Consider the following 13,618-nt stretch of genomic DNA (forward strand, 5'->3'; position numbering starts at 1 on the left):
AAAACCTTTATTGTGAAAATGTCAGTATACAAATACGGGCCTATAACCACGTGGGCCGGCCACGGAGCAAACTGTAATCGTATATGATGAGTAGACATTTACACTGTAGAGGAACGTAACGGGCGGGCCATTAGGTTGCAAGAACTAAGGTGTCTAACAGTTGCGGAATCGGTGGACGTACATTTTATAATTAAAATACGACAGAGCCAGTTACAATAAAATTATCTAGATATACATTTGCGGGCAAGTACCATGGGTGACGTTAATTCGAACTTTCAATAGTACAGTAATCAATAACACATCAGAACTTAATATCAATAGGGATGTCGAAATATTCAATCAATTCTCGTCCCCGCCCGCCATGTGCTTCAAAACTGCATACGAATCTCGTGATTACAAGGTTCAGCAACCAGTACACAACAAGGAGTTACGAGTCCCATTTATTCCGGCGCCATTTTGGGCGAGGACGGGCAGGTCCAGGATGTAGTCAAAATGTCTCTACCAACCATCGACTATGAGAATGTTCATATGCTGTATTTATTAGAGTAACACTCATCTGTCCACATGAAATTAATTTTCCACAATCTAAACATGTCATTTTAATCTTTCCAAAGTTCTTCTAAATATTTGGGACCGTTTCCCTTGCCTCTGATGCTGTCAGTGCCACTTCTTTGGTGAATGTACTGGCAGGTCGGGGGTTCTCCTCCAAATCTCTCTTTTGTGCAGCACTATAATTAATCGGTGCCACCTCTCCATATGACGATGCATGGTATAGTTACCATAACTATATTTTTTTTCGGTTCCTCTGGAGAGTACATCGTGGCAGATGAGGCAGGTAACGTACCGGGCATTTACCTTTTTTGCATGTAGAGGAAAGGAAAAAAAATTCGAGCGTCCGAGTTCTAAGGTGTCCCAGGGCCATTTTAGTGGACCAGGCCCAAATCCAAAGAACAGGCCGCCATTTTGAGAGTCCTGTTGCAGTCGCCTGTCGCTGTAGCATCAAGAGCGGCCGAAACTCAGCTGAATGGCAACTGAAACGGTAAAGGGGCGCCCCACTACAGCAGACGAGCCTCCACCTGGGAAGGCCCGTTCACGCCGCCTCCCCCCCCCCCTCGGGCACCCCACGCCGTTATTCGGAGCAGGATTGTAGGATGGCCACACCAGTGCGGCAACTTGCTAGACACCACCTCGGTGCCAACCGAATCTCAGCGCCTTGTGGTGTCTTCTAGTCAGAAAATATTGTTGTGCTGCCTTCGACCTATTCGCCACAAGTGCGCACTCAACTCAGCTGCATAGCGAGTGAAACACCAAGGGGCGCCCCACTGCAGCCGAGGAACCTTCATCTTGGGGGCGACGCACAGCATCACATAGATTTCCAATGCAGTCAGATCCTCAAACAACCCCCACTGACTGACGCGAACTCACAGGCCAACGGAGCGCCCCACGCCGACTTTCGGCACAGCATTGTAGGATGACCACACCAGTGCGGCAACTTGCTAGACACCACCTCGTTGCCATCCGGATCTTGGCGCGTTGCGCTGCCTTTGGCCCTATTCGCACATCGGTCCGCTACTGACGCCATCTCACAGGCCAACGGTGCGCCCCACGCCGACTTTCAGCATTGTAGGATGGCCACACCAGTACGGCAACTTGCTAGACACCACCTCGTTGCCATCCGGATCTTGGCGCGTTGCGCTGCCTTCGGCCTATTCGCACATCGGTCCGCTACTGACGCCATCTCACAGGCCAACGGTGCGCCCCACGCCGATTTTCAGCATTGTAGGATGGCCACACCAGTGCGGCAACTTGCTAGACACCACCTCGGTGCCATCCGGATCTTGGCGCGTTGTGCTGCCTTCGGCCTATTCGCACATCGGTCCGCTACTGACGCGAACTCACAGGCCAACGGGGCGCCCCACGCCGACTTTCAGCATTGTAGGATGGCCACACCAGTGCGGCAACTTGCTAGACACCACCTCGGTGCCATCCGGATCTTGGCGCGTTGTGCTGCCTTCGGCCTATTCGCACATCGGTCCGCTACTGACGCCGCCTCACGTGCCAACGGATTTTCTACGCTTTTTATACCCTATGCCGCATAACAGGTCATGTGACTTCTTTATAAAACTTTTCATTGGTTCATTTCACTTTTGGTTTCCTAATGATGGAAGGCTTGATCATATGACCTAAAAAGAACACTTTTCATTGGATGAAAACTTTTTTTTTTTCCCAAACGATGAAAGCCCCACCTTGTTTCTGGATGTTTCAGACTGAAGCTGGCGTCAGCATGAGAGCACCACCATCTCGTGGCTCCGTCGTGGTCATTCCGCGAGCAATCATGGCAGCCGCTCCCCACCGGAAGCCTGCAGGAGTCGGGGGCCCCCAAGACTTTTGTAGAATCCTCAAGGCTGAGGGGACGCTTTCGAGAATGGAGCCCAAGCCCTAGCAGACAAGCGTCCGAGTTCCAAGGTGTCCCAGGGCCATTTCAGTGGACCAGGCCCAAAAAGGAAAGAGCCTGCCGCCATTTTGAGAGTCCTGTGGCAGCCGCCTATCGCTGCACCGCAAGAGTGGGCGCAACTCAGCTGAATGGCGGATTTTGGCACAGTGTACCAAAAGCGGGCGGAATGGCAACTGAAACGGTAAAGGGCCGCCCCACTACAGCAGACGAGCCTCCACCTGTGGAGGCCCGTTCACGCCGCCTCACCCCCCCCCCCCCCCGGGGCGCCCCACGCCGTTATTCGGAGCAGCATTGTGGGATAACAAAACCAGTGCGGCAACTTACTTGACATCACCTGGGTGCCATCCACATCTCAGCGTGTTCTGCTGCCTTGGGACTATTCGCACAACAGACCGCTACTGACGAGCCACCCCCCGGGACGCCCCACGCCGTTATTCGGAGCAGCATTGTAGGATTCCCAAAACCAGTGCGGCACCCAGGCAACATCACCTGGGTGCCGTCCAGAACTCAGCACGTTGTGCTGCCTTGGGACTATTCGCACAACCGACCGCTACTGACCATTGTTCCTTCTTTTTTCCTAAAAATATTTAAATGTTTTTACTGTTTTTGTTGCGTTGTTTATATTTATAAGTTATTAAAGTTTTATAATCCTACTACTTTGTTGGAGTGCTATATATTTTTAATGTGACACATAATTGTAAAAACTTTGATGTACAAAGAGGCATCCCTGGAATCTTCCGCTTCAGGCTCGGTCCCCTCCCCAATCACAATACAGGATGGTTTTCAGATAGTAGGAACGCGTGTGGTGTGACGGATCTCATCGGGTGGGGGCCTTGATCTACTGTAACTCCTTTGAAGAGGGGTGATTCTTTACAGCTGGGGCCATAAAGTACATCTGCAGGGCTACCTGATAGCCTGGGACCGGCCTGGACAATCGGACACAGAGGAAGAGGAGTGTCAGAGGGTGCGGTAGTGAATAGGGCGAAAGGGAGGTGTCGGGCAGGCACAGAGTCTGATTCTCAGGGAAGAACAGCGCAGATGGGGGGAGGTTTATTGCCCATGCATAAGACAGAGAGCGGGGGTGACCAATGCCTGGGGGAGATGCTTGCGAGGGTGGGGAGCCATGCTAAGGATCGACAGCGTGCAGAGAGTGGGTCTGGTCAAGGCATCTAAAATGGCTGCCGTGCACGACAAAAGTGTGGCATTTCAAAAAAGGCAAGATGGCGCAGACAATTTTTTTCAACACTTCCTGATTTCCTTCTTATCGAACGTTAACAGACGTTATCTCTCCCACACTACCGGTCCCCCTGGGCTTAAACGCCGAGATGGTAGGGACTGCATCCCGTGGAGATAGGCCGAGACGTCACTCAGCAGAAAAAAAAGTAAAAAAAAAGTCTATAAACATACAGTAAGTTAAAAGTAAATCATTCTTGTTTCCTTGTAGTACGCTCCCCAGTCCGCTTCCCGTTACGCTAACCGGGCGCACCCCACCAAAAAAAACGATTTTTTTTTTTTTGCCCTGCGGAGCCCTTTTAAAGCCTCCACATCAAACCTATGGGGTCAGGGAGGATCTACTATGCCCCCTTATGGTCATTTGCCCCTTCGCTTTGGCCTCCTCTTGTCTCTCGATCCTACCGAGAGACAAGATGGCGGCCGCTCCGTACTGTTTGGAATGTTTACAGACACCGGAGAGCCAATCAGCTTCGCTTCGCAAAGCTCCGTAACGCGAAAAGTACGCGACCCGGATCGCTACCCGGGACGCTGTCACAGACATATATCTTTTTTTGAACGTTAATTTCTCAAAATCCACTGCAGCACATATATTGAGACCCAGCAAAGGCACATCGGGCTACCGGTCCCTACAATTTTGCCAAGTTTCATGCAAATCCATTCACCCGTTCGATTTTATTTATTATTTTTTTTTTTTTTTTGCCCCGCGGGGCCCTTTTAAAACCTCCACATCAAACCTAGAGGGTCAGGGAGGATCTACTATGCCCCCTTATGGTAATTTGCCCCTTCGCTTTGGCCTCCTCTTGTCTCTCGATCCTACCGAGAGACAAGATGGCGGCCGCTACGGACTGTTTGGAATGTTTACAGACACCGGAGAGCCAATCAGCTTCGCTTCGCAAAGCTCCGTAACGCGAAAAGTACGCGAAGCGGAGCGCTGCCCGGAGCGCTGTTACAGATATATATCTTTTTTTGAACGTTAATTTCTCAAAATCCACTGGAGCACATATATTGAGACCTAGCAAAGGCACATCGGGCTACCAGTCCCTACAATTTTGCCAAGTTTCGTGCAAATCCATTCAGCCGTTCGGGCTAAAAGTGAGGCCAACCGCCCTATGGAAATTAACATGGGAAAAACGCGTTTTGGGACCCCCCTTTTTTCTCGGCCCCCCCTTGACAAACCCCCCCCCCAAATATTCAGGGGCTGCTCAGAAACAAAATGTTCCATTTTCCTGAAAATTTCAGCCAATTCCGTCCACAAACGCCAAAGTTATTAGACCTAGAATTTTCAAAAATCCCATAGAGAAAAAATCCTAACTATATATACCTACTGGCGACCGCCAGTAGGTAATATGTATGTATGTATATACAATTGCCGCGTTTTTTTGCAGAAATCAGCCGGCACTCCAAAGATTTAGTCACTCAATTATTTATTGCAATGATGATACATCAACACGTTTCAACAGCTTCTCGCTGCCTTGTTCACGATATACATACCTTCTATGTATTAACAAGCATTAGAAATGCAATCGGGCTCGGATTTATTTGAGTTTGAGCTAATGGCATTGTAAATGCCAATGTCTTTTTGCCATGTGTTATGGAGTGTGTGCATGTGGTGTGTAGTGGAAGTATGTTGGTTGAATTGTAATTTTACCAATGGTGGCATGCTGTGCTTTATATGAATATGTTTAAAAGTAAAGTGTACCATACTGCGATTGCTTGGTGGAAAAGTGCACTGCCGGCTGGAGGTGTGTGTGCCTGGTGGAAGGGTGCACTGACGGCTGGTGGGTGTGTGCTTGGTAAAAGCGTGCACAGATGGATGATGGTTGTTGGTGTTTGTGCATGGTGAAAGCATTCATTGACGGCTGGGGGTGTGTTGTTGTGTGTGTTGTTTTCTGTGTGCTGGTGAGTGTGTGCTGGTGAGTCTGTGGGGGTGAGCCTGGGGAGTGAGTGTGGTGGTGAGTGTGTTGTGTTGAGTGGTGACAAGTGTGTGGTGTTGAGAGACTGCGGTGTGTGGTTTGTGTGTGCGTTATGTGTGTGTGGTGTATGTGTGTGTGGTGTTTTCTGCACACTCACACACTGCCCCGTAACATTCACACACTGCTCACCCGCACACTCCCAATGTCACCCTGCATAGTCACACACTGTTTACCCTGCACACTCATTCTGCACACTCACACAATGTGCACCCTGACACACTGTCTCTGCAGTCACTCTGCACTCACTGTCACTCTGCACTCACTGTCACTCTGCACTCACTGTCACTCTGCACTCACTGTCACTCTGCACTCACTGTCACTCTGCACTCACTGTCACTCTGCACTCACTGTCACTCTGCACTCACTGTCACTCTGCACTCACTGTCACTCTGCTGTCACTCTGCACTCACTGTCACTCTGCTGTCACTCTGCACTCACTGTCACTCTGCTGTCACTCTGCACTCACTGTCACTCACTGTCACTCTGCACTCACTGTCACTCTGCACTCACTGTCACTCTGCTGTCACTCTGCACTCACTGTCACTCTGCTGTCACTCTGCACTCACTGTCACTCTGCTGTCACTCTGCACTCACTGTCACTCTGCTGTCACTCTGCACTCTGCTGTCACTCTGCACTCACTGTCACTCTGCACTCACTGTCACTCTGCACTCACTGTCACTCTGCACTCACTCTGCACTCACTCTGCACTCACTGTCACTCTGCACTCACTGTCACTCTGCACTCACTGTCACTCTGCACTCACTGTCACTCAGCACTCACTCTGCACTCACTGTCACTCTGCACTCACTGTCACTCTGCACCCCCACTCTGCACACCCACTCTGCACACCCACTCTGCACACCCACTCTGCACCGCCACTCGCCACTCTGCACCGCCACTCTGCACCGCCACTCTGCACCGCCACTCTGCACCGCCACTCTGCACTCTGCACCGCCACTCTGCACCGCCACTCTGCACCGCCACTCTGCACCGCCACTCTGCACCGCCACTCTGCACCGCCACTCTGCACTCTGCACCGCCACTCTGCACCGCCGCACTGCCACTCTGCACTGCCACTCTGCACTGCCACTCTGCACCGCCACTCTGCACCGCCACTCTGCACCGCCACTCTGCACCGCCACTCTGCACTCTGCACCGCCACTCTGCACCGCCACTCTGCACCGCCACTCTGCACCGCCACTCTGCACCGCCACTCTGCACCGCCACTCTGCACTGCCACTCTGCACCGCCACTCTGCACCGCCACTCTGCACTCTGCACCGCCACTCTGCACCGCCACTCTGCACCGCCACTCTGCACCGCCACTCTGCACTCTGCACCGCCACTCTGCACCGCCACTCTGCACCGCCGCAATGCCACTCTGCACCGCCACTCTGCACCGCCACTCTGCACCGCCGCAATGCCACTCTGCACCGCCACTCTGCACCGCCACTCTGCACCGCCACTCTGCACCGCTGCACCGCCACTCTACACCGCCACTCTGCACCGCCACTCTGCACCGCCACTCTGCACCGCCACTCTGCACCCCCACTCTGCACCGCCACTCTGCACCCCCACTCTGCACCGCCACTCTGCACCGCCACTCTGCAACCCCACTCTGCACCGCCACTCTGCACCCCCACTCTGCACCGCCACTCTGCACTCTGCACCGCCACTCTGCACCGCCACTCTGCACTCTGCACCGCCACTCTGCACCGCCACTCTGCACCGCCACTCTGCACCGCCACTCTGCACCGCCGCACCGCCACTCTGCACCGCCACTCTGCACCGCCACTCTGCACCGCCACTCTGCACTCTGCACCGCCACTCTGCACCGCCACTCTGCACCCCCACTCTGCACCCCCACTCTGCACCCCCACTCTGCACCCCCACTCTGCACCCCCACTCTGCACCCCCACTCTGCACCCCCACTCTGCACCCCCACTCTGCACCGCCACTCTGCACCGCCACTCTGCACTCTGCACCGCCACTCTGCACTCTCAAACTGCACTCTCAACTCTCAATCTCCACTCTGCACTCTCAAACACCACTCTCAATCTGCACTCTCATACTGCACTCTCATACTGCACTCTCATACTGCACTCTCAAACTGCACTCTCAAACTGCACTCTCAAACTGCACTCTCAAACTGCACTCTCAAACTGCACTCTCAATCTGCACTCTCAATCTGCACTCTCAACTCTCAATCTGCACTCTCAACTCTCAAACTGCACTCTCACAATTGTCATATACACGTATGTGAGTGTGACAGGAGCAAGGCGGTCATGTTTTCTGCCCCCAAGACCACTGTAATCAGATGCTTTACTGTCTGCTAGAATAGTGCAACTACTCCATATAAACAGTCCTGAAGAATTCCAGTTAGACTTCTGAAAGGGGAAACCTGTTGACAGACAGCCTTTAGAGCGAAAGACAGTTGCCCCCAGCTTATCCCAGATTTGCTGCTTTTATGAACACTACACATAAACTTTGAGAATGCTATTAGGCTTTCAACGTCTTGCCCCTTATTAAAAAATATTATAGTATGCCACTTGTAGTATGTCATTGCTCTGCATTGTGCTGCTTTGGCATTTCATCTTGAAAAAATACTTTTGGATTGTCTTAAGATATGTAAAAAAAATATACACAAACCTTGAACACCTAAAGAGTGATATTTAAAGAGGATTGAAAGTGAATCTCTGAACTATATGAAACCAGTCAAAAGGTTCCTATCTCCCACTTCCGATAGATGCTTGCTTTTAGAATTCTTGAACTAATGAAGCCCTTTCCCGGCCTGGCATGGAGCAGCTGCGCGCTGAGCGCTGCTGAATGGTGAACGCGCCCGGCCATCTGGATTCACTTACGGAGGCACCCTGACAGCTCCTAATTATAATTACTGTACTTCTTTGCGCGAGCACGCACGAAAAATGCCCAACATGGCGTCCGAAAACTACATTTACCCTATCACTTCAAGCCTATTAAAACGACACCACAACGAAGACGAATCACTGGCCAGATGAGATACCAGACTAAGGAATGTGTGGAATTTGTCTCGCAAAAGCCCTAGGAGATACTTTTTTTTTCTCTTCTTTAACATTAGGATCTCGAAACTCCTCCCACTTACGTGGGCGGAGGCCTCGCCCTAAAAAGGATGGTTTAGGCTTGCCAAAACATTTATTTTGCCAAGTTGAAATGGCAGTTTAAAACTATACACAAGCTGTAATGGCAGGCCTGAGAAATGTTTCAAAAGGCTACCTAAGTGCACAATCAGTGCTCCAGGCCTACTAAGTAGCATTTCATATACAGGCCCTGGGTACATGTAGTACCACCTTACTAGGTTCCTATAGTTAAATGAAATGTGCTTTTGGAATGGGTGAATACGATGTCAATGAATGCCATGATATGTGCAGGCCTGAGAACAGCAGTACAAGTAAAGGCTGTATCAACGTATGCCATAATCTGTGCCCGCATGACCATGCCAATACTAGTCAGTGCAATGCCAATGTATGTCATGACCTGTACTCGCACAGCAGTGCCAATACCGGCAATGACGATATCTATGTATGCACAAATGACAATACTGTTACAAGTAAGAACAAAGTCAATGTACGTTATGACCTAAGCAAACCTAACCGTGTCAATACCAGTAAGAACAATGTCAATGTATGCTATGACATCTGTATGCACAATGCACATCGTGAAGGAACTCTCCAACCCCAGCTCCAACACCAACAACATCCCACCTTCGAAGACCTGTGCAACTCGCTGGCCACCTTCTTCCATCGCAAGATCGCTGACATCCACGACCGCTTCAACACCAAGATCACCCCTATCAACACTGAGATCTCCGCCCCATGACGAACATTCACACCAGCCGCCTGCTCTCCTGGACCAACATAAACGACGACGTCCCCATCAAGATCATGAACACCATCCAGACCGCCAACAAACAACTGACCCACTTCCTCGAGGAGAATAGCATCCTGGACCCGTCCCAGTCTGGGTTTCGCAGCAACCGCATCGCCACCACCGATGACATCAGGACCCTGCTAGACAACGGAGAGACCGCAGCCCTCATCCTCCTGGACCTGTCAGCTGCCTTCGACGCGGTATGCCACCACATACTATGCACACGCCTCTACGATGCCAGAATCCAAGAGAAGGCCCTGGACTGGACCACCTCCTTTCTCTCCGGCACAACACAGAGCGTCCGCCTCCCGCCCTTCCGCTCCGAGGCCACCGAGATCATCTGTGGCGTACCGCAGGGCTCATCCCTCAGCCCAACGCTGTTCAACATCTACATAGCACCACTCGCCCACGTCGCTGGACTACACGACCTCAACATCATCTCTAACGCTGATGACACCCAGCTGATTCTCTCCCTCATCAAAGACCCCCACCCCGCCAAAACCAACCTCCACGAAGGAATGAATGCTGTCGTAGAATGGATGAGGAACAGCCGACTGAAGCTGAACTCTGACAAGACGGAGGTCCGCATCCTCGGTTTCACCCCCTCGGCCTGGGACTACTCCTGGTCGCCGACCGCACTGGGAACAGCTCCAACACCCACCGACCACGCACGCAACCTAGGAGTCCTCCTCGACTCCACCCTCTCCATGACTAAGCAGGTCAACGCTGTCTCTTCCTCCTGCTTCAACACCCTCCGCATGCTCCGCAAGAGCTACAAGTGGATCCCCACCGAAAAGAGAAGAACGGTCACCCAGGCCCTCTTCAGCAGCAGGCTGGACTACGAAAACACCCTCTACGCTGGAGCCTCTGCCAAACTCCTGAAGTGGCTGCAACGAATCCAGAACGCCTCTGCACCCCTGCCTCGATATCCCTCGCCGCAGCCACATCACCCCTCACCTGAGAGACCTGCACTGGCTCCCCGTCAACAAGAGGATAACCTTCAAGCTCCTCACCCACTCACACAAGGCACTCCACAACACCGGACCTACGTACCTCAAAAGACGACTCAGTCTCTACACCCCCGCCCGCCAGCTTCGCTCCGCCGACCTCGCCCTCGCCACAATCCCCCGCATCCGAAGAGCAACCTACGGCGGCAGATCCTTCTCCCACCTCGCCGCCAAAACCTGGAACACCCTCCCCATCCACCTACGGCAGACCCAAGACCTGCTGACCTTCAGAAGACTACTCAAGACCTGGCTCTTCGAGCAGTAGCAGCACCCCCCCCCCCATGCACCTTGAGACCCTCACCATGGGTATGTAGTGCGCTCTACAAATTCAATGATTGACTGATTGATTGAATGTTAAGGATGTCGATAAAAATTATACCATTTACTCCCATATTATTTTCAGGCGTTATAATGAACTCTCCTCATTACTGTCAGATTAAACCAAGGTAACCTCCCTATCAGCCCAGAGTTAGTTTTACATGGTTAACAAGTCCTACGACCCATGCCTATCGAATACCAGGTCACAGTTGGGGTCTCTCTTAACCTAAAGACAAATACGCGCCAAGGGAAAACCCTGATCGATCCAGCAGATAGCTGCACAACAAACAGGGCCGAGGAAATTGACCCGAAAAAAACTTGTTCAGCCAAGGGCTCGCGTTCCCCAAAAATTCCACAAAGCTAGATACCACATGGAGATAGAAACACTCAACCAATCAGGACGCGGCATGCACACCACACGTAGTGATCAAGCGCTCCTCAGGCTGGACTTTGGGACACATGCACATTGGGTCACACAAGTGCTCCCCGAAATCGAGAGCCATCTGTGTTCTTATCAGATGTCCACATTTGTTGATTTATGGCTGAGATGCTTTTTTGGAATGTGGATAATTGCTTTATTGTACTCATGAACGGTATACAACAAAGGTGAACATTTTGTACACCGAGAGACTTTAAACAGGCGCATTCCTTTGAGGCAGCGTTTAATTAAACCAACGTGTTCCTGTTTTACCAAACGCCTCATGTCTTTTCATTTATTTAAGGTAAATTTATATCAGAGAAACCGTGCCAATTTGGGTGTAAGCCAATTTTACCATGTTTAAAGGAGAGAGCACAAGCACCTTAGCACTGGTTAGCAGTGGTAAAGTGTACAGAAACCTAACAGTCAACAAAAACGGGTTCAGAAAACCGGAGCGGTGAAGGTAAAACATTTGGGGGTGACCCTGCAGAGAGGGCCATATACAAAAACTCCTATGTATTTCAGTCTGTCCTTGTCTTGTAACTTCTTTGTTTATGGTTTTGGCACGTAGGTAAACTACCTTGGTGCCTCTGATTATTCTTGGTTTGTTCCTTTACCACATATTGGTGAACCCTGTGGACCCACTAGAGGGTATCTTGTGTCATCCTTGGGGTGCACTGCTGCATTTCCTACAACAAGCCAGCAGTATTCCTCATGTCAATGCTATAAGGTGCAAACTTGATAAGGTAGTTCTGGTAGTCTGTGCAAATGTGACGTTATCCCTCACAAGCTTTCCGATAATTGCCCAAGATCAGCAAGTCCAAGTTCTCTGGAACAAGCTGGGAGCACACCTTAGAGTCTTACACACAACACCAAAACTCTTTGCGCCCACACCACCTTAAAAACACTTTACCAACTATGTATAATAGAAGGTGAAACTATATATTAGACCCTCCTAAAAAATGTAAACCTCTTGAAGCCTTTGTAAATATCTGTATTAAACAGTGGTATAAGAAGAATCAGTATCGCTGATTGTAAACACATTGCAGCAGAAACCATCCCGTGTTATGTTATAGAGTATTTGGAGCATCATGGTGCTTTGTGGATCCCTGAAGTGGTCTTGCTCGTGGTCAGACTGCACATGGAAGACAGGAGCCAGAAGTCTTCAGTTGAATTGAATATTTATTCATTTACATGGAGAATAAGTAAAGCAGTCTTGAGGGCTCAGGTTAGCAGGTATAACTGCCACAGGAGCATTCTCTAATCATAAGCAAACATTCTCTAAACAAGTAATACACAGAATACATGAGCCATTACAATGTTAGGTATAATGTCAGGCATAACTGCCACAGGAGCATTCTCTAATCATAAGCAAACATTCTCTAAACAAGTAATACACCGAATACATGAACCATTACAATAGAACATTCCAATATAACCATATTCTATAAAAGAGTAGCACTAACACATATAATGTATATACCACAATCCCTAAAGAACACAATAACTGAAATTGGGAGAATATTAGATGAGTGATCTGCATAGAGCATCCGGAGCCATAAAGATCCAATTTTTCAGAGCTTTCCTTAAAGGGTTTCTGTTTGGATGAAACGTGCGCTAATATCCTTTGTACAGTTTCACTACATATTACATGAAGCAAATAAAATCACAATTTCCTTCTACGTTTCTGTGTGTGGAACGGAATACTTGGCCACTGTCTTACTCAAACCAGCAACAACAGTGAAAGGGTTGTAAAGGAAGACATCACAATGTTAGTACTTCTCTGCGCGCCTGCCATTCATTTCCAGAAGGCGGTTTTATCTTTCGCTTCAATGGCACTTGTGGAAACTTAACAGCCCCTTAGAACATGGCGGAGACAAATGGGCACAGGAGGTGGAAGCCATCGAGCAGTCATTAAGAGTATATCAAGCATTGTTGCCAAAGTACAGAAACAACACGCAGAGGATGCGGGCCTGTAACACAAACCGACCCGACTGTGTGTTCTGGCATCTTAATTCTCTTAAAATAAAAGGCTTGAAATAAAATGAGGCATAAAGAGTGTATCTATAATTGAAACGTTCCCACATCTGTTTCCAGGAATAGTTTTACAAGCATTTATTCCTTCTGGAGGGGGCTGAGAATGTTGCCAGTAGTCGTCACAAGAGTGACTTGGTGGTCTTTAATGATTGACTTCCTCAAGGCGTGCAGGGCGAGCGGCCCTAGTGGCCTCCTACCTTGCACTGTTTGGGAAGAATCCCTTTCTCGGGTGTTTGGCAGTTAGTCAAGGCCTGCGTCGTAGAACTTAGAC

At 50.1% G+C, this 13,618-nt stretch overlaps 1 protein-coding gene across 1 annotated transcript in view; it reads left to right on the top strand.

The window, feature by feature from the left end:
* The window catches only part of BLOC1S5 (biogenesis of lysosomal organelles complex 1 subunit 5), a 206,055-nt gene that overhangs the window by 94,213 nt on the left and 98,224 nt on the right, over positions 1-13,618 (top strand). The window lies entirely within an intron of this gene.

Source organism: Lissotriton helveticus, chromosome 4_1, assembly GCF_964261635.1.
Source record: "Lissotriton helveticus chromosome 4_1, aLisHel1.1, whole genome shotgun sequence".
Taxonomy (NCBI): Eukaryota; Metazoa; Chordata; class Amphibia; order Caudata; family Salamandridae; genus Lissotriton; species Lissotriton helveticus.